This window comes from Plecotus auritus (genome assembly GCF_963455305.1).
Source record: "Plecotus auritus genome assembly, chromosome: 4".
NCBI classification, from domain to species: Eukaryota; Metazoa; Chordata; class Mammalia; order Chiroptera; family Vespertilionidae; genus Plecotus; species Plecotus auritus.
In genome coordinates this window covers 21,814,495-21,837,450 of record NC_137775.1, presented here as the reverse complement: position 1 = coordinate 21,837,450, position 22,956 = coordinate 21,814,495, and the positions used below count along the sequence as shown (strand labels likewise).

At 39.1% G+C, this 22,956-nt stretch overlaps 1 pseudogene across 1 annotated transcript; it reads right to left on the bottom strand.

Moving 5' to 3' along the window:
- Positions 1 to 1,095: 1,095 nt before the first annotated feature.
- LOC308246619 (GTP-binding nuclear protein Ran-like) lies at positions 1,096 to 1,978 on the bottom strand (annotated as a pseudogene). Its single transcript has 2 exons — positions 1,692 to 1,978; positions 1,096 to 1,451 (listed from the first exon to the last, which is right to left on the bottom strand). The product of its transcript is annotated as a GTP-binding nuclear protein Ran-like (transcript).
- Positions 1,979 to 22,956: the final 20,978 nt, after the last annotated feature.

The window sequence follows — 22,956 nt, the reverse complement described above, 5'->3', positions numbered from 1 at the left end:
GCCTCTCTAAAATGGGAGTAAACAGGTCTTGCAGGACCAGACAATTAAAGGGGCAGTGACTAGATTCAGATTCCTAGTCCCCCAAAATGTCTCTTTTTCCCCATCACATTCACTGCCTAACAGTGTGTAGTATCAATTCAAAGAATATCTTTCATTGTCTATTGGTCTAGCTATATAATGAAAAATTATAATCAACAAAACTGCAAAAGTTCAATCACCATAAGTTATCAACTATCCAAGATCCTCTAATCCTTTCAATCTTTATCACTACAGAAACCAAGCACATTTTATAGACATAATTTTTACAAGAAATAAACAATATAAATAGTTTATGCTACTTCTTATTTAATATTTTTCAAATAGCTATTGAAAGTAGGTATTTATCTATATGGTATCATTTACACTATGTTAACATGTTTTGTTTTATTATACCACCATTATTTAAGCAGTTCCTAAATCCTGATTATTTTGGGTATGTTTGGCTTTTTAGTCAAATATACTTACAAATATCCTTGGATTTATTTTTCTTTCTTTTATACTATTTTCTTGACACAAACATCAAAAGTAAATTTACCAGGGTATGAGAAACTTGTTTCATAATATGGCTTTTTTTTTTAGTGGTATACCAGATTGATCTACGGGGGGGGGGGGGGGGGGGGGGAAGTATAGTGTAAAAGGCATCTGCTCCCCAAAAGCCCTCGCTACATTGGATTTATTATTCACCTGTTTATGGTTGTGCTTATTTATTTATTTTAGATATTTGAAATCAACTTTATTCTCATTTTAATTGAAAAGGAATAGGAATGACAGTAACAAACGAGGTTTAAGCACTGAATATTGTGATGTGACTGCAGAATTTTTATATTTGAAACTCAATAAGGAAACAACTTCATTCCAAAACAGCTAAATATGGAGGTCCAAAAAACGAAGATATTTTTTAACTGCTATATTTACTCCAAAACCCATTCATCTCCGTCAGCATCCCAAAGATCAAGCACAGGTTCTGCTTAGCTATATCACAGAGTGCAGCATTGACATCATATGACAGTTACCTATAAAACTAGACTTCTGACGCTGGCCTCCAGCTTCCCTTTCTCACAGGTCATCATCCTCATCCGGGAGAGTGATGGTCTGAGCAACCTCCAGGTCATGCTCATATTCTGCTGCCAAAGCAGGGTCCATGGCAACCTCAGGTGGGGCAAGAGCAGGCATGGCAACAAACTCCAAGTTAGAGTCTCCAATTAGTTTTCTAGCAAGCCAGAGGAAGGGCTTTTCAAAGGTGTTGTCATTTTTGGCAGAAATGTTGTAGTGCTGAAGATTCTTCTTTCAGTGGAAGACAGTGATTTTGCCTTAACTTTCCTGTTGTTCTTAATCTCTACTTTGTTGCCACCTAACGTGATGGGGATGTTTTCACTCACTCGTACCAGATCTCTATGCCAGTTAGGCACGTTCTTTTTTTTTTTTTTTTTAATTTATTTTATTGATTTTTTACAGAGAGGAAGGGAGAGGGATAGAGAGTTAGAAACATCGATGAGAGAGAAACATCGATCAGTTGCCTCCTGCACACCCCCCACTGGGAATGTCCCTGCAACCAAGGTACATGCCCTTGACCGGAATCGAACCTGGGACCTTTCAGTCCGCAAGCCGACACTCTATCCACTGAGCCAAACCAGCTAGGGCATAGGCACATTCTTGTAAGTAACTCTAGAAGTTACATCAAACATTATAATAGCATATAGCTTGGCTGTAATAGCCATCTCTCAGTCCACCAGATTTCTCCTGACCAGCTGTATTCGTACATTGAACTTAATAGGTCCTCGGTTGGTATGGAACACAGGGGATGGACCTCAACAGCCAAGGTAGCTACATACTTCTTAAATTCACCAGTCAGATGTTTCATGAATGTAGTTTTTCCAGTCCCACCGTCACCAACCAATACAGGTTTGAAATGAGCTGGAGGCTCTTCTTGGGCAGCCATTGTGATGTTACTCCAGGCCTGTCTGACTGAGAGCTCTATGTTGTCCTTCTTAAATCCTCAGCAATGCTGAAATTTTTCTATTGGTCAAATATCCATCAAGTGCTTAAAATATTGCCAAAAATTCACTGGTTTTATAAACAGGCATCATTGTCCATAGGCAGCATAGTGGAGTGCTTAAGAACATGGACTCTGAAAGCCAGATTGCCATCTGAAATGAGCTTTAGAGACAGGCCTCCCAGATAATTACAATTGCCTACCAAATTAAGGATGAGTTCGTCAACTATGAATTTAAGGCCCCCCAAAATTCAATTCTACACACTCTTTTGTGAGAGGGAGTGGATTGTTATTATTTCCTAACACTTTTCAAATACATGAAGCAAACTAATAATTTGCTATTCCCTAAGCATCCTTGAAGACTTCCAACCAATATATTCTAAGGTATGATGTTTTACTTTACCTAAAGTCTTCTTCATTACCAGTAGAAAAAAATTCCAGTTCTTTTTTAATATTCATCTCACATGTCCCTTTTATCTGATTTCCTCAACCAAATGGGAATATTCTCTATTCTGAAATTCTCCTATGCTTTATTTTTACCTCTGTTGGGGCATTTAAAATATTCTGCCTTTTATTATAGGTAATTCTTTTGTTGTATAGTTGGTGCATTAAGGGAACCTAGCATCCTGCTTAGTATTTAGGACAGACTTATTTTTTTTCCCTGAAATAAATGATGAAATGACTGACTTATGCCAACAAACCAAGGTCTAATCTCATCTAGGCTATATAAGTAAGGTGGAAAATCTAGGAAACTTCCGAATAATTTTAAATAATATTTTTGAATTGATAATCTAGCAATTTCCTGATCAAAGCCTTTTTAAATCCTCATCCAAGGATATTTTTTCATTGAATTTTTTTAGAGAGAGTGGAAGAGAGAGGGAAAGACAGAGAGAACTACTGAGGTGAGAGAAACACATCAATTGGTTGCCACATCGAGTGGTTGCCTCCTGCATGCGCGCTGACCAGGGCCCAGGCTGGGGAGAAGCCTGCAACCAAGGTGCATGTTCTTTTTTTTAAAATATATTTTATTGATATTTTACAGAGAGGAAGGGAGAGGGATAGAGAGCTAGAAACATCTATCAGCTGCCTCCTGCACACCTCCCACTGGGGATGTGCCCGCAACCAAGGTACATGCCCTTGACCGGAATCGAACCCGGGACCCTTCAGTCTGCAGGCCGACGCTCTATCCACTGAGCCAAACCGGTTTCAGCCAAGGTGCATGTTCTTGACCAGAATCAAACCTGGGACCTTTCAGTCTGCAGGCTGATGCTCTATCCACTGAGCAAAACTGGCTTGGGCTACTATACTTTTTAAAAAATCAATCTTTGTCTCTTTTTTTGGTAGACATTTGACTTCCATAACTTCCAAGGTTGTATCTCAATTTATTTGATCCCAAGATCTTGAGCTAATCCTGACAGAAGAAATTTATCAGCAGCTTCATTTTACTGTCTGGAAGGGCTTAGAGTTTCATATTCTTCAGTCCTCATCTCTGGTATACCCTCTACAATGACTGGGCTCCTCTGTTGTTTGTTAACACTCTCCAATTTACTTGCCTTACATTGGATTTATTGAGAACCCCATCACCACCACCACCACCACAACCTGTAACCACTCCATTCCTCTCCCCGCCTCCTCCACCTTTAGTGGTATGGAAGTGACATTCTCTATGTTGATTGTCTAGGGGGTTCTCCTAAATAGTCAACAGGAATACTTTGGAGCACTGTAGTTTTACTTTTATGAATCTCAATATGAATTTATATTACTTACCTGCTAAGAAACATTTGGCTTCCTGAATCTGAGAATTGGTATCTATCCAGAATTCAGGAAAATACTCAACCATTGTATGTTTGTTTGTTATTGCCTATATTTATAATCTCTTTTTTTCTTCTTCCAAAACTCTAAGTTATGTTAGAAATCTTTCTTTGTCCTCAATTCCTTTCAACCACTCCATATTCTTCATTACTTGGTCTCTCTGAGCTTAGTTTGGATAAGTTCTTCAAATGTTTCATCCAGTTCACTAATCCTTCCTTCAGCTTTGTCTAATACGCTGTTTACCCAGCCATTGAGTTTTGAATTTCAGGTATATTTTTTATTAATTCATGAGCCTCTATTTGGTTCTTTTTCAAATCCGCTTATATTTTCTTCTAGTGTATTGCTCATGTTTTTAAGTCTCTCTTTTTTATTTCTTTAAACATATTAACCATGTTACCATTTATTTCATATCTGATAATCCTAATAGCTGAAGTCCTTGTGGATTTGATTATACTTTCTGGGTTTTGTTCCAGGTTCCTGTTTACATTTCCTTTATTTCTTACATATTTTGAGATTTATTTTTAATTTTTTTTTTTATTGTAAGCTTGTATTGGAAATTCTTTGAAGACTGGTTTGGTTACATTACTTCAAAAAAAAAAGAGAGATGTAGGCTTGTTTCTATATCACTAGGGGGCACTATTAACATGGAACAATTTAAATTAAATTCCCTACTTAATGTTTTATATGTCATAGGTAGGGTTGTCAAAATAAAATACAGGACACCCAGTTAAATTTTAGATTAAAAAAATGAATTATTTTAGTGTAATATTTAGGGCATATACTAAAAAATTATTCAAGTTTAACAGAGCATCCTTATTGTTATTTGCTAAATCTGGCAACCCTACACGTAGCTTAAATTGGACTTCAAACCCACATAAGCACTTGCTCCGGGTTATGAAGCCTCAGGGGATTTTCTCCCCCATTCTCCCAGGGCAGCGGCAATGGTCCTTTTCTTTCTTTCTTCCTTTCTCTCTTTCTTTCTTCCTTCCTTTCTTTCTTTCTTTCTTTCTTTCTTTCTTTCTTTCTTTCTTTCTTTCTTTCTTTCTTTCTTCCTTCCTTCCTTCCTTCCTTCCTTCCTTCCTTCCTTCCTTCCTTCCTTCCTTCCTTCCTTTCTTTCTTTCTTCTTTCTTTCTTTCTCCCTCCCTCCCTCCCTCCCTCCCTCCCTCCCTCCCTTCCTTCCTTCCTTCCTTCCTTTCTTTCTTTCTTTCTTTCTTTTTTAAGGGTTTCTTAAATATGACACCAAAAGCACAAGTAACAAAAGAAAAAAGGTAAATAAATTAAACTGCATCAAAATTTCAAAGTTTTATGCTTCAAATGATATTACAAAGAAAGTGAAAATATAACCCACACAGTGGGACAAAATATTTGCAGGCCATATATTTGGTTAGGAGCTTATATCCAGAATACATTTTTTTAAAAACCTCCTATAACTCAATAATAAAAATAATAACCCAATTAAAAGACAGATAAATGATTTGAATAGATATTTCACCAAAAAATACATACCAATGGTCAATAAGCTCATGAAAATATCCTCAACGCCATTAACATTAAAGAAATGCAAATCAAAACCACAATGAGATACCACTTCACACCCACTAGGATGGCTGTAATAAAAAAGACAGACTATAACAAATGTTGGTGAAGCTCTGAAGAAATTAGAAATGTCCAGAATAGGCATATAAACAAAGAGAGAAAGTTGATTAGTGGTGGCCTACAGCTGGGCAACCTGGGGTTGGTGGGAGGGGTGGAGGTCATGAGGGTGGATTGACTACTGTTACAGGGTTTCTTTTTTGAATTATGAAAATGTTCTAAAATTAGATTGTGGTTTATGGTTGCACATATCCTCAAATAAACTGAAAACCATTGAATTGTACATTTTAAGTAGGTAAATTGTATGGCATGTGAATTCTATCTCATAAGCTGTTAATAAAATATAAAACAAATATTCAAAACACATCACTCTCATTCTTTTACAACATTCTACTATATTCTATCTCTTAAGATTATTTACTGAGAGACAGTACCCAAGTGGCCCCAAAGCATAGGATCAAATTGTGGACAATGTTAAAACAGCAAGGACTCTTTATCTCAAGTAATAACGTGTTTATTTCTCTACATCAGTTAGCCAGATGGCAGTGAGTGATAATACTCTGTACTAATCCCTTAGGAGGACTAGTGTGCTTGAGGTTTAGACACAGACAATAATGATCTGCCCCATTATAAGAAATAGAACAACACCACAAAGGGCTTCATGACAAATAAAATGATTAGAATATGGTATACAAAGATCTAGTCAGCATCAATAAACATTTGTTGAGTATTATAGAAAATGCAAAAATGAATTAGATCCTGTAAAAAATACCTTTTTTTAAAAAAGAAAATTTGAGGGGAAACGACATAAAAACTTGGAATTTGGAATATTAAAAAAAAAAAAAAAAAAAAAAAGAATTAGATCCTGTTCCTGCCTGCAGTCAAGACTCAATCAAGAAAATAGAAACTGCCCTAGCCAGCTTGGCTCATTGGATAGAGCGTTGGCCTGCGGACTGAGGGTCCCGGTTCAATTCTGGTCGAAGGCACATGCCTGTGTTGTAGCCAGTCAATGATTCTCTCTCATCATTGATGTTTCTATCTCTCTCTCCCTCTCCCTTCCTCTCTGAAATCAATTTATATATAAAATAGAAACCAATTTAAATATTTAAAGCTAAAGGTATTTAATACATAGAAGTAGGTACTTAAAAACTTTTAAAAGGGCTTGAGAAGTAAAAGTCAGGGGAGCTGCCACCAGCTTTCAGATTCCCTAAAACTGAATATGAAACTTCTTGCTTTCATGCAGAAGTCAGGAAGCTGTAACATACCGAAATCAATAATCACGTTGCTCTGCAGCCCTGGGGGGAAAGGCTGGCAGGGGGAATAGAAATTGCTGCACAAAGTCGTATCTTAAGTTCACATGTCCACCACCACTGCTGGAGAAAGCAAAATGACTTCTCTCTTCTGCCTTCTCCTTCATACAAATGTACATCTCATTGACAGCATCTAAACTGTATTTGGAACCCTCTGGCAAGAGACTATGGAAAATGTAGTTCTCATTCATCCAAACCCTGCAATGAAAAGAAGAATATGAAAGGTAATGGAAATAGTGCTAAATACCAACAAATAATATATGACTCATTACTCTCAAGGGTAGTAAAGTAATTTCTGAGACTTACAGAGTATGAGTTAGGGATTGTTTCTTAATGACAGGGGATGCAAGTCCCAGAAATTTAATCTCTCCCTCAGATCACTTGACATGTCTTGAATATTGGACTCCTAGGCACTTTACCAAGTTGGCAAGCCCTGAAGCTTGTTAGAAGTGTATCTTCCACCTTCTGACACATGTCTTGAGAAACATAAAGAGTACTTGTGAATTTTTCTTACTTGGTCCAGTCATTATGTCACGAATTTGTGACATAATGGAACAGTGTGAAGTCCCGATGGATGGCAAGGCTATAAAATTCATGTGGACTAAATTATGACAGGGAACTGGGGATTTGATATAGCCATGGGACAGGACTCCTGTGAACTGCATATTTTCTGGGTAAAAGTAAGCTGTTTCTGGTGGTCTTTACTTATTACTATAGAACAGGAGTCAGAAAACTAGAGCTTGTAGGCTGGCCATTTGTTTTGGAAATACAGTGTTTTTTTTGGAATCACAGCCATGGTCATTCATTTACTTATTGTTTATGGCTGCTTTCACATGATAACCACAAATTGAGTATTTGGAACAAACACCTTACTGATCAGGCAAAATATTGCTCTCAAACTAAAGATAAATATAAATTAAAAGTTTTACACTTATTTCTAAAATAAAACCATAGCCCCTTTATGAAAGTAAACAGTAAAATGCATTTATACCAGTTAAAGACAAATATTTTTCTCTGAGAATTGAAAGAATCAATACCTATTTAAGTGAAATTTTTCCTTTCAATCTTCTTATTCTAGTATAAAATAACCAGAGCTATTTATGTTGCTCAACTTCTGATTTTAAAAAAAAGCCTGTTTAGAAAAATTTATGTGTACTCTTTATACTATCGAGCAAAGTAATCCTATCTAATAAAAGAGTAATATGCAAATTGACCATACCTCCACTACACCCACAAGCCATGCCCACCAGCCAATCAGGAGCAAGTATGCAAATTAACCCAACCAAGATGGCTGCGGCCACGGAGCTAGCAGGAGGCTTGGGTTTCCCCGGTAATGGAGGAAGCCAAGCTTTACACACACCCTGGCCGGCCCTGAACTCCACTCAAGGCCTCTAGTTTACAATATTTGATTGACAATCTATTATTACATCTAATGAAACACATTAAAAAAATAAACTCTTGGTTTGCCTGTTCCAAAAAAAAAAAAAAATCTAGCACAAGTCATTGGGAATTCATTAGGAGTCACTTGCTCAAGTGCCATTGACATGAATGAAGAGATTGGTATATAGTATAGCCCCAAAGGTCTGTGTTTATCAAGTATATACTCTCTCTCTTGCTCCAAAAATCTCATGGTGAGTGGGGAGAACACAATGGCGAATATTGATTCTCTGACCTTTTAATTTATACTGCCACTTGCAGAAGTTTTTCTTATATTTTTTAATTCCTATTTCCCCATAATAATTTGCAATTATATGATGCTTCATAGGACTAGTGAGTGTTTTCAAAAACACCTCATTTGAGCAGCATATCAATCCAGAAAGAATTTTCTTCCCACATTTCATAGATAAGGAGACTGAGGCACAGAAGTAGTCAGTAAACATCCAGCTTCACAGAGAAAAGGACCAAAGAGAACAGTCACCAAACATCCACTATACTGTAGGCACCATCGTAAGCCAGAACTAGAATTCACACCTTGCTTTGTAGACTCCAAGTCCAATATTCTTACAATTTATTAATCCCCATCATAGAGAGTACTGGGGATGGTACTGGTGGTGGTAATGTTTAAACACATCCTATCTAATAAAGAGGGAATATGCTAATTGACCATCACTCCGTCACAAAGATGGCTGCACCCACAGCTGAGGCCAAGTTCCCATAAGGAGCCTTAACAAGCAATCAGCAGGGACCTGAGGCTACGCCCTCCCCCACCCTCATGGGGCTTGACAGGGGACCTCAGGCTGTGCCCCCCCACCCAGCAGCGCTTGACAGGGAACCTCAGGCCACGCCCCTCACCCCGGCACCAGGCCAGGGGACCTGAGGCCATGCCCCCCTACCAGCGGGGCTTGACAGGGGACCTCAAGGTGCGCTTCCTGTCCTGGTGCTGGGCTAGGGGACCTTAGGCTGCTCCCCCCGCCCCAGCGCCAGGCTGGGGGACCTCAGGCTGCGCCCCCCCACCAGGTGGGGCTTGACAGGGGACCTCAAGGTACACCCCAGTGCTGGGTTGGGGGAACTCAGGCCGCACCCCCCCCCCCCCCCCCGCCGAGTGGGACTTGACGGGGTCCTGAGGATGCACCCCCCTGCCGGTGGAGCTTGATGGGGGACCTGAGGCTGCGCCCCCCCTCCCATTGCTGAGCCGGGGGAACCTGAGGCTGTGCTTCTGCCTGGCAGGGCTTGATGGGGGACCTCAGGCCATGCCCCCCATCCAGCAGGGCTTGACAGGGGACCTCAAGGCACGCCCCCTGGCCTGGCACCAGGCCAGGGGACCTGAGGCTACGCCCCCTGCCCAGCGGGGCTTGACAAGGGTGGGACTGGCCGGGTCCGGATCTAGTCCAATGGCGGGGGGCTGGCCGGGTCTGGGTCTCATGCGATTTTAAGGTGCATGTGGGTGCACGGGGACTTGACTCTGAGTCCTGTGGTGCACCCCAGACTCTGACAGGAGGAAGGTTTTCATATACATTTTACTAATTTTCTTTCATCTCTGACACTTCTATTATAGAGAAAGGGCAAATAGCAATATTAAATTATTTCCTCTAATTAATCCCCTTTTAATGTGCACGAATTTCATGTACTGGGCCACTAGTAAAAATATAACAAGCACTGACCCCAAACTGAGAATAAGGTGACATGAGGAGATAGGAAACACAACTATAAAGCTTTAATGTAAATACTGTTTATAGTTATTGAATGAATGGCATTGGGCCTAAACGGGCAGTCGGACATCCCTCTCACAATCCAGGACTGCTGGCTCCCAACTGCTCACCTGCCTGCCTTCCTGATTGCCCCTAACTGCTTCTGCCTGCCAGCCTGATCACCCCCTAACCACTCCCCTGCCGGCCTGATTGATGCCTAACTGCTCCCCTGCCAGCCTGTTTTCTCCTAACTGCCCTCCCCTGCAGGCCTGGTCACCCCTAACTGCCCTCCCCTGAAGGCCTGGTCACCCCTAACTGCCCTCCCCTGTAGGCCTGGGTCCCTCCCAACTGCCCTCCCCTGCTGGCCATCTTGTGGTGGCCATCTTGTGTCCACATGGGGGCAGGATCTTTGACCACATGGGGGCAGCCATCTTGTGTGTTGGAGTGATGGTCAATCTGCATATTACTCTTTTATTACATAGGATAGAGGCCTGGTGCATGGGTGGGGGCCAGCTGGTTTGCCCTGAAGGATGTCCCAGATCAGGGTGGGGGTTCCCTTGGGGCGTGGGGCGGCCTGGGCGAGGGGCCTGTGGTGGTTTGCAGGCCAACCATGCCCCTTGGTGACCCAAGCGGAGGCCCTGGTATCTGGGGTTTATTTATCTTCTACAATTGAAACTTTGTAGCCTTGAGCGGAACCAAGCCTTCTGCTTGCTCTGTGGCAGCAGCCATTTCTATTGGGATTCATGTATCTTCTATAATTGAAACTTTGTAGCCTTAAGCGGAGGCCTGGGCTGGCCTGGGTGTGCGGAAAGCTTGGCTTCCTCCATCGCCGTGGGCAACCCTAGCCTCCTGCTCTTTCCAGCTCCGTGGCTGCCGCCATTTTTTTTTGGATTTATGTATCTTCTGTCATTGAAACTTTGTAGCCTTGAGTGGAGGCCTAGGCCGGCAAGGGCAGGCGGAAAGCTTGGCTTCCTCCATTGCCAGGGAAACCCAAGCCTCCCTCCTGCTCTCTGTGGCGGTAGCCATCTTGGTTGGGTTTATTTGCATATTTGCTCCTGATTGGCTGGTGGGCATGGCTTGTGGGTGTAGCGGAGTGATGGTTAATTTGCATATTACTCTTTTATTAGATAGAATACCTCATGTATGATATTTGTGAAGAATATAAAAATTAGTAAAACCTTTTTCTATCTAATAGATTTTTAAAAATATGATTTTTGATTGATTTTTTTAGAGAGAGAGGAAGGGTGGGGGAGAGAGAGAGAGAAATATCAGATGAGAGAGAAACATAGATTGGCTGCCTCCTACAGGCCCCAGGCATGTGCCCTGACTGAGAATCAAACTGGTGACCTCTTGATGGGATGATGCTCAACCAACTGAGCAACACTGGCCAGGGATCTATCTAATAGATTTTGAGTGGCCTGGTCAAAAACCAATGCTAGTAGCATATGTGAATTATTATTTTCATCAGCAAGGCTAGATAATATACATAGGAAACTAAGCAAGCATCTTTTTGCCATCTAGGACAGAGGTCAGCAAACATTTTCTGTAAACAGCCAGATTGTAAATATTTTAGGCTTTGCAGGGCCATATGGTTTTTGTTGTGAATATTTTGGGCTTTGTACGGTCATGTGCTCTTTGTTGCAGCTACTTAACTGTGTATCATTTGGCAAAAACAGCCATAGATAATACATAAATTAGTCACAAAATATTATTTGATTTGCTAAAAGTAATTTAAAATGCAAAAACCACTCTTAGCTTATAGGCCATAGAAAAACAGGTGGTAGACTATAACTTGTCAATCCTTGATTAATGAAATTACCATCTATGAAAGAAAATATGTTATAGATGGCCATGAAGGATTCAAGCAAGATACTAAAATATTAAAATAAATATAAAACAAAATGATAAATACTTAAAATATTTTCATACCAAGAGTTGGGAAGATGATAAAGTGTTATATGGATGGATCAGAACTAGCTCTCCTTAGAAGGGTAATTTCAGCAATTGGTAGAAAAGGAATATGAATGACTGCATACTAAAAGACTTAAAACAAAGATTTAATACCTTTGTATTGTCACAGTTCTTTGCCTTATGTTGTCTGGAGGTTGAATTGCTTCCCATACAACTGTCTGTACTTGGCTCCTATTTTTGTTTTCTGTGTCTTAAATAAGGCCTTGTGTATTAGTCAGGGTTCTTTGGAAAGCCAGAACACATAGGATGGATTTATATATAAAACTAGAGGCCAGTGCAAGACATTTGTGCACTGGATGGGGGTGGTTCCCCTCAGCCGGGCCTGCACAGTCTGGGAGCCCTTGGGGGATGTCTGACTGATGGCTTAGGCCCGCTCCCTGCCAGGCCTAAGCCGTCAGTCAGACATCCTTAGTGCTGCCAAGGAGGCGGGAGAGGCTCCCACCACCACTGCTGCGCTTGCTAGCCGTCAGCCTGGCTTGTGGCTGAGCGGCGCACCCCTCTGTGGGAGTGCACTGACCACCAGAGGACAGCTCCTACGTTGAGTGTCTGGCCCTGGTGGTCAGTGTGCATCATAGCGACCGGTCATTCTGCCGTTCGGTTGATTTGCATGTTACCCTTTTATTATATAGGGTAAGTATATGAGATTTATATGTATATAAATATATAAAATGTGTGTATGCTATTTTTTAATAAGGAATTGGCTAATGCAATTATAGAGGCAGAGAAGTCCCATGATCTAAAGTTGTCAAGCTGGAGAAAGCTCATGGTGCAGTTTCAGTTCATGTTTGAAGACCTGAGTGCCAGTGATAGAAGTCTTAGTCTGAGAGTAAGAGAAGACTGGTGTCCCAGCTCAACAGTCAGGCAAGACAAGCAAATTCTTTCCTTTGCTTTATAAGGCCCTTCATCAGACTGATCTGATACCCACCTGCATTGGGGAGGGCAATCTGCTTTATCCAATCTCCTGATTCAAATGCGCATCTCATCCAGAAACACCACCATGGGCATACGCAGAAATGTTTGGTCAAATATCTGGGCATCTTGTGGTCCTGTCAAGCTGACACATCAAATTAACCATCACATCAGTATTTCCAAAAGTATGTGTCACTTGTGGATAGTATGATAGGAAGTAAATAAATGGTGTACTGTGAGAAGAGCTATCAGGTCTCTTAATAAAGTCAAATTCTAGCCATCCAAGGGTTGGAATGGAGGGAAGATCTTCAAGTTTAAGCTATGACTGGTCCTTGGGGTGAGAACTGTAACTCACAGGCCTGGCTAGAGTTTCCAGAAATTCCCTGCACTGAACATCTCTTGTTTTCTGCTTCACATTCTTTTGCTCATTTTTTACTCCCATCTGCTGTAGCAAATAGTTTCCCCAGTTATTGCCTGACAGGATCTTGCTTCAATTGCATTAACTTCCATTTTTACCCTGAGGCTTCCAAGATAGTATGAGGTGGGACTTCTGTCTGGACCTACCTGGCATTCAAGGAAGTGAATACTGGAAGTGTGAAGAAATTAATGCCCCATGGGACAGCTTTGGCTAGTGTGGGACAGGAGCCAATGAGTTAAAATGCTCCCCGCTTCCTTCCTTTAATGAGCAACTCTGAGGCTCCTTGTAAGGTCTTGGCAAGGTAATATGCTTTTATTGGCTTTCTCTCCTTTATTCTTTTATTCAGGCTCTGCTTTGAGCATGGGTAGGGTACTCAGAGTATCTTATTCTGCTTGGGCTACCATAAGAAAATATCATAGACTGAGTGATTTAAACAACATAATTTATTTTCTCCCAGTTCTGAAGTCCCAGATCAAAGTCTGGTAGGGTCAGTTCCTGGTGTGAGCTCTCTTCCTGGCTTAAGATGGTCACCTTCTTGCTGTGTCCTCACATGGTCTTTCCCAAATGTGTGTGCAGAGAGGGATTGGAGATTACTCGGGTTTTTTTTTTACAAGGGCATTGATCCTTTCCCACTAGGGTCCCATCCTCATAACCTCATGTTACCCTAATTATCTCCCAAAGGCCCCATCAGCAAATACCAGTACTCTGGGGGTTAGGGCTTCAATATATGAATTTAAGGAGGACACAAATATTCAGTCTATAACACAGGACAAGACATTTTCCTTGGGAAATCACTACCTCATTTTTGTTGGCACAACTATCCTGGCCTCAGAGGCCACTACTCATCCCCTAGTGTTCTGGTCCAAGCCTGGTATTGGTAGTCATAATTAGTGAAAAAATCCCCTTTATTGACAATTTTTTAGGATCTGAGTGATATTATTGTAGAGGACATGGGCTATAAAATAAGATTCCTGCTCAGCCGGTGTTGCTCAGTGGTTGAGCATTGACCTATGAACCCAGGAGGTCAGGGTTCGATTCCTGGTCAGGGCACGTGCCTGGGTTGCAGCTCTCTCCCCAGTGTGGGGCGTGCAGGAGGCAACCAGTCAGTGATTCTCTCTCATCATTGATGTTTCTATCTCTTACTCCCTTCCTCTTTAAAATCAATAAAAAAAATATTTTTTTAAAATTTAAAAAACAAGATTCCCTCTTAGTTCTCTGAGGTCTCCAATGGGAACCTAAGTTAGACTTGCTGCTCTGATGATTGATACCAGATTGCCCTAGATCAGAGGTTCTCAACCCTGGATGCACAATAGAATCACAAAAGCAGTGGAGGTGGGAATGGAGGGGGTGGAGTTGGGGGGGTGGTGATTGAAAAATACCAATGCCTTAACCTACTTCCAGAGCTTAATTTGGTGGCTCTGGTGCAGGCACTAAGGCTTCAGTATTTTTAAAATTCTAGTATGCAGCCTCAGAAGTACAGGCTACGGCCCTACATGAGCCTCTGCAAAATTGCCTGCAGTCCACTGTGAGTTTTGTATCTTGATAAACAGAGACTTATAAAAGGGACTTACTAAATAATCTTAACTAAAGGTTTAATGTGGGGCTGTATTTCCCAACAGGCCAAGCAGGAGTTAATTTGTTATCTTACTCAGGAGATAACAAACACCATCATATTTTAAAACAAAACATTGTACACCAATGTTCAGAGCATTTTTCACAATAGCCAAAAGGTAGACACAAGCCCAATGTCTATCAGCAGATGAATAGTTAAACAAATTCTGGTGTCTATATACACACAACAGAATATTATTCGGCCTTACAAAAGAATAAAATACTGATACATCCACAATATGGATGCACCATAAAAACGTTATGCTGAGTGAAAGGCACCAGTCACAAAAAGATCGTATATAGTATGGTTCCACTTTCATGAAGTACCTAGGATAGGCAAATTCACAAAGACAGAAAGCAGATTAGAGATTACCGGGAACTGGGTGGGAGGGGGGAGTGAGGAGTTGGTACTTAATGGGTACAATGCTTATGTTAAGGATGATGGAAAAATTCTGCAAATGGATGGTGGTGATGGTTGCACAACATTGTGGATATATGTAATGCCACTGAATTGTGCCCTTAAAAAATGGTGACAGTGGTCAACTGTATGTGATGTATATTTACCACAATAAAACAAAACAAAACAAAACAAAACAAAATCTCCTCTTTATCGGTGTGATGCTTCTGAATGAAGATTTAAGCTACTCTGTAGTTGTGAGGGCTACCACACCACTAGTAGTAGATAGGTAGACTGGCAATGGCGAAAGAAAACTCCCATTTAACAAAGGTTTTTAGAATGTATCAGCAACCTGAAGTCACTTATAAAGTGATGTCTATAATGGACGGTTTTTTTCAATGTCAGTAAGCATGTTCAAGCCTTTTAAAGAGAAAATAAGGCTTTCTGTGCTTAAAATTTATTTCTCTGAAAAATTTGGAATAAAAATTTATTTTTGACAATAAAATAATGATATCATCAACTTACTTTGGTATCATAACTATAGATTTTTTTAGTTGTCAAAAGTAGTTCTCAGCTTTAAAGATTATCAACCTGTGATTAGCATAATGTTGGAGTATGTGCTTCAAAGGATGGAGATTATTATGCTCTTGGAATTTCTGACTCAGGCTATCATCTGCCATAAGGAGCAGTATAAAAAAGGATTTGTTCAAACTGAAGAAAATAACATAATTAGTTCTTTTAAGGGCAGTAAGCGGTACATGTAGTAAGATAATTCTAGGGCAAAAGAATTTCCTGTAGATTAACTGTCATCAGCTTCTTTTTTCCTCCTGTCAACTTATCCAAAGTCTTACTCCTTTCAAATTTGGATAATGCCTCTCTTTCTGTGCTTGCTATTAACCTCATTAATCTCTTGCTCATGCCTCCATCTCTCTCTCTCTCTCTCTCTCCCCCCACCCCTTCTCTACCTTTCTGCCACTCTCTCAAAAAATCTTTTTCCATGATAACATTTTCTCAAAAATTATATTGAATGTACATGAGAAAAAACATAGCTCATGATTTCGACGTTTTCTTTGCAGTCAGCTCTTCAGTTACAGATCAGTGGTTTGAGGCAGTGGAGTATATGTAAACAATTGGGACATTGGAACATTCTTCCCCAGGCTGTTTACTAAACTCTCCCTGAAGACCAGATTTTATGCTATGTAAAAATTGCAGAGTTAAATGAATGAATAAAGAGAAGAGACAGAAATGGTCTAAAACATTCAGGTTTATAATGACTTTTACAGAATATCTTGGAGTCCTGCTGTCCTCCGGTGATGAAATTTCCTTCCACATTTCTCTCCCACATCAAGGTAGTTTGCCTCAGTTAAGTGGCTTTTGTGATTGACAGTCTCTCTTTATTCAGAAAGAAATTGCCTGATCCTAAAATGCTTGCTTAGTCCAAATCAGGGGCCTCTTTTTCCCTAGTTTTTGACCCTTGCCTACCAATAGCGACGCCACTGTGTGTATGGGGGTGGGGCCTGCACCCTGCGTTTTTAATTTGCACCCTGCATTTCGTCCTTATCTTCTGACTTGACTGAGGACTTCTAGAAGCTTCCTTTTCTTTCCCCACTTGGTTTGGGCCTTGAAGAATCTTCACCCAAGTATATGAGGCTGTGCTTTGGGGAGGTGTTTTCCCACTGGCCAGAGTTAAACATCAGAATGAGTTTTCACCTAGAAGCAGTGCCATCCAAAGAGGTGTGTCTGATAGTCATAATGAGTATAGATGTATGGTTAAGCCACATCATGGCTTCCCAATTATCCATTTGTTGGTTCAATGTATATGTATTTATTCATCAGGTGACTGCTATATGCAAGCACCATTTTACAGTCTAGGGCAGTGGTCAGCAAACTGCGGCTCACGAGCCGCGGTTTGCCGCTCTGTTGACTAATGAGTTTGCCGACCACTGGTCTAGGGTATAAAACCAGTAAGAGTTGCTGTTCTTATGGAACTCATATTCTAGTCAGGACAGTTAAAAATAAAGATAAACAAGTAAAATTTATAAGATGTTAGATGGTGATAAGAGCCAAAAGAAAAATTAAAGCAGAGAAGGGATAGATGGGTTAGAGAAAGAGAGAGATGGTGTAATATTAGAGTAGTGAGAGAATACCTGTCTGAGGAGGTAACATCTGAATAAAGATCTGAAGGAAGAGAAAGAGCAAGTCTTGTATATATCTGAGGGTTCAGCAAGTGTGGAAGGATCTACCTGAAGTAGTTGTGAATGTGTGTTCCAGGAAGAGTAAGAGGACCACTGAGGCTGAAGTGGAATAAGAGAATGACAGAGCATCAGGGGATGAGGACAGAGAAGTGTGGGTGGGCCAAATCCTGTGATTCTTTGTAGGACACTGCAAAACTTTGGTTCTTCTCCAAGTGACATGGAAAACTATGGACAGATAATTGTTAAGCAAGCAGATAATTGTCATGCTTTGGCTCCTCCCCTTTTAGTTTTGGTTTTTAAATAGCCCCCCACCCAGATCTGTTCTAGCCTCTACTTGTAAGTCAGTGGTTTAACACTCAACATGCATTTTCCTCCAAACACTATACAAAATCATTTGTTTCTCAAGCACGTCTATAAAGGCATACTACTACATTTTGAGCAACACCATGAACTTTAGAATCAAGCATACCTGACTAGTATTGGGATAAAAATAAGCAAATGTTATAAATCTTAAAGTATTGTATGGCTCAGAATAAGGCTCAATAGATGAGTTTTCTTTATCTATGACCTACAGCCAAAGGAAATAAACGCTCACAGCTTTTCCCCTGCAGTCCTGACCATGAAATAAACACATAGCCCTCTTGAGGATTTCTAGTATTTTAAACAGTTGGCATCAATGGAAAAACAGAAAGTATGTGGGAAGTTTTTAAAAACTCTTATTCACCATCCTCTTTGACCCTGAAGTTGAAAGCCAGTGTAACATATTGTCATCAGTAGTGAAAGGGAAGAAAAGGCGAAGTAGAATCAAAGAAAAAGAAGGAAGGAAACATTTATTTTTTAAAAAACTTATTTTATTTTTTAAAATATATTTTTATTTATTTCAGAGAGGAAGGGAGAGAGAGAGGGAGATAGAAACATCAATGATGAGAGAGAATCATTGATCCGCTGCCTCTTGCACATTTCCCACCTGGGGACTGAGTCCACAACCCGGGCCCTGACTGGGAATTGAATCATGACCTCCTCATTCATAGGTCGATGCTCAACCACTGATCCACACCTGCCAGGCAGGAAGGAAACATTTATTTAGCACACGTTCAATGCCAGGAGCTGTGCTAGGCACTTCTAAGTATAACACCAGTTAATCATCTATTGTAAGGGCATCTCTGTTGTAGACAGAGGAGAACATCATGGCTCTGAGTTGATGAATCTTGCTGAAGTTCATGCAATTCATAAATGGTAGAACTGGTATTTAAAGCTAACTCTGACTTCTTGTCTGTAATACTTTTATATGTTTAACACATAACAAAATATATATAAATAGTGTCTTACATTACTATTAAAGTCAGCCTTTATATATCTATCATATGATAAGAACTAAGTCATTGTTCTCCCAAAGAGTAATCTTATATTTCAATCACAACATTTAAAAAGTTGAAACCTAAATAATATGAGAAATCTGAATGAAAATGGTTTGGTAATTTAGTTTTGTTTTTCACAGACTTGCTTTGAAAGAATTTATAATAAAAATACCTTTCTAAGTGTAACTGTGGCATAACTTCCTCAGTACTTCAATAGCTTCCAGATGTGTAGATAATTTTGTTTAGAAAATTTGTAAATTATCCAAGTTCTTTGCTGATTAAATAAGACTTATAATAAAGTAAGTCCTCTCTGCCCTGTTAGACCTCATGATGTTGAAAACCTTTTTGAAGTCATAACTTCAAAGTACGGTAGTTTACATGGTTATAGTCTCATAACAAATACAGGATTATAGACTTTTCTGTAAGATTATAAAGGAAATGAAACAGAAATAATGACAAAATGACTTCTCATGTTCGGATCTCTTCCTCTGAATGTTTACCAGTTGGTCAACAAACTTGATATGCTGAAAAGTCTTATTGACACCAAAGAATACTTTCTCTAGTGCAAAGGGTCAAGTGTGGTGCCTTGTCAACTGACAGTCCACTGGCAACAGAGTTAAATAATTTAAATGGACTTGAGATAATGTCAATTTGTGCAGTGGGAAGCAAACAGTCTAGATCTGTAGGTTGGAGACATGAATAGCAAATAGTTAGTAAAAGACAAGGAACCAATGGAGAAAAGGGTGGAGAAATATTAGTGAGGTGCTCAGATATAATGGTTATACTCCAAATCCTGAAGAGTCTGAGGATTAGAGAAAGAAATTTGATATAAAATTAAACAAACAAAATAGAAATAAATAAAAAAGTGTTGTGACTGAAGGTGGGAGAGAAATTTTTTAAAGTTTGTTTTCTTTGTTTTAAAGACGGACAATATCATAAGGCTGCAGCAAATAACAGCAATAAGACAAGTTGAAAATTAAATAAGTAATAATATAGCAGAGAGTGTCACATGTAGCCATTGTCATTTGGGTGTGTGGTGAACTTGGACCGTTATCTCACTTGTGGATGAAGCTCTATTGCACAGCTTGTTTCCAGTCTATTGATCAATACAAATTTTTTTTTTTTCATACAGAAGGACTTACAAAATAACACTAAGCCAATAAGAGCAGTTGAGAACTGAGACTTCAATCCTCTTATACTAAACTGGCTCTTAGAGTGTAGCTTAAAGAACTTTAAAGGAGGCATATATTGTAAATATTATTGTAGTAGAAAATTCCACCCGTTTAGAATGAACCCCATTGTATTTCAAACAATTGGTTAAATACTTACTAGTACATAGAAGTAGTATTCAATTGTTTTTATTACATTGTGTAATTGGGTCTTGTTTCTCATTCTTTCCTCTGTGAATTCACTTCACTAAAATTGTTCTGGGATCAAACAAAGGGACCACGCTACAAACTGGGAAAAAATAATGTTTACTTTTCTTTTTTTTTTTTTTAATATATATTTTTATTGATTTCAGAGAGGAAGGGAGAGAAAGAGAGAAAGAGAGAGATAGAAACATCATTGATGAGAGAGAATCATTGACCGGCTGCCTCCTGCACAGCCCCCACTGGGGATCGAGCCCACAACCTGGGCATGTGCCCTTGATCAAAATCGAACCCAGGACCCTTCAGTCTACAGGCTGACGCTCAATCCACTGAGCCAAATCGGCTAGGGCATGTTTACTTTTCTTAGCTAATTAACTTCTGTCTTAATTTGTCTTCTATCCTTTTTCTTTATTGGATAATAGGGAGACTATAGTAGGACAAACCATCCTTTCCCTAGATAATTTATGCCACATGCTATGTATTCCATATTTTGTGATTTATAACAAAATATTCTTCACTTAAAACCCATATGTGATAGGGATATTATTTTTTCAGATGTGTACATGTACACTAACATAATTATACTATTATTCTAATTTATTGATTCCTCACAAGAAAATCATATCCAATTCACAGTTATATTGTTAAAAATAATACATATATATATATATATATCTTGGGAATTGAGGTCATATAGATAGGAATACATTTTCATCACATTTATATTAAAGTCAGTAATTGATCTTTCTGAATACAAAGCAAAACTGCTTTTGAGAAATATATTAAATATACTTATTCAAATAAGAAACCTAAAAGTATAATTTTGAGAAGCAAAAACATATTTAATTTTGACAACCATGCTCCTTAAAAATATTATCATCAAAAATAAAATACAGCCCAGCCGGCATGGCTCAGTGGGTGAGTGTCTACCTATGAACCGAGAGGTTCGATTCCTGGTCAGGGCACATGCCTGGGTTGCAGGCTTGATCCCCATTATGGGAGAGGGGTGCAGGAGGCAGCCAGTCAATGATTCTCTCTCATCATTAATGTTTCTATCTCTCTCTCCCTCTCTCTTCTCTCTGAAATCAATAAAAATATATTTAATAAAAATAAAAGTAAAAATTAAAAAAATTGGTAGTTATTTACTTGGTAGTAATTAGCAGGTTAAGGAGACAAGTCATTCTGAATGAATTAAGTATTAAGGGTAATATATATGCTATTTTAAAACTGATTTTAATATTTTTAAGACAAATATTCACAGACTGAGGGGTTAATTCTTTCTTGTTATGAAAGCTTAAAATTAAAACAGAGAGAGATACTGAGAAATCACATATTTTTTCTTAGCATTTTTGTTTTGTTTTAGATTTTTAAAAAGTATAACTTACAGAAAAGTGCATAAATCATAAGTTTACCACTCAATAAATTTTTGCAATGTTAATACACTTGTGTAACCACTATCCTTATTAGGAAATAGATCATTGCCAGTACCCTACCAGCAAAATTAACCTTATTCCATGATTGCCTATTTTTGAATTTTATATAAACAGAATTGTACTCTATTCTTTTGTATTTGGCTTTTTAAATTCAGTATTATATTTTGAGGTACATATATGTTTGCTTGTAGCTATAATTCATTCACTTTTTTTGTTATAGAACTGATTTTATGAATATACCATACATATATTGTTTATGTATATACTAGCAGTCTGTTATAGGGACTATTGTGAAAAATGCTGCTTTGTACATTTGAATGCCTGTCTTGGTGTACTTAAAAAAATCTTATAAGAGTTTATTTGAGCTAAACTGATGGCATATGCTGGGGAGCAAGATCTCAAATATTTCCTAACTTGGTGTATTTATGGACCCATAGCTTTAGAACATATTCCTCAGAGTAGAATTTTGGAGATGTAAGATGTGCATATGTTCACTTTTAATATATATTGCCAAACAGTTTTCCAAGTTGATTTTATCAATTTGTACTCTCACCATCCTTAACATTTAGTATATCATTCTTTTTAATTTGGGCCATTCTGGTGGGTATATAGTGGATTAACACTGTGATTTTGATGTGCATTCCCCTGGTCACTAATGATATTGAACTTCTTTTTATGTCTGTTGACCTTTTGAGTATCCTCTTTTTATGAAGTTTCCACGTCTTTTGCCCATTTTCCATTAAGTTTTCAGGCTTATTTTTATTGATTTGTAGGTGCTCTTTATATATTCTAGATAATTTTTTTTCTTTTTTTTAAAATAAATCTTTATTCAGATTATTACAATTGTTTCTTCTTTTTCCCCCCATAGCTCCCCTCCACCCGGTTCCCACCCCACCTTATGCCCTTACCCCCCCCCCACTGTCCTCATCCATAGGTGTATGATTTTTGTCCAGTCTCTTCATGAACCCCCATACCCCTTTCCCCCTGAGAATTATCAGTCCACTCCCTTTCTATGCCCCCGATTCTATTATATTCACCAGATTATTCTGTTCCTCAGGTTATTAATTCACTTGATTTTTAGGTTCACTTGTTGATAGATATGTATTTGTTGTTCATAATTTTTATCTTTACTTTTTTCTTCTTGCTCTTCTTTAAGAATACCTTTCAGCATTTCATATAATACTGGTTTGGTGGTGATGAACTCCTTTAGCTTTTTCTTATCTGTGAAGCTCTTTATCTGCCCTTCAATTCTGAATGATAGCTTTGCTGGGTAGAGTAATCTTGGTTGTAGGTTCTTGCTATTCATCACATTGAAAATTTCTTGCCACTCCCGTCTGGCCTGCATAGTTTCTGTTGAGAAGTCAGCTGACAGTCGTATGGGTGCTCCCTTGTAGGTAATTAACTGTTTTTCTCTTGCTG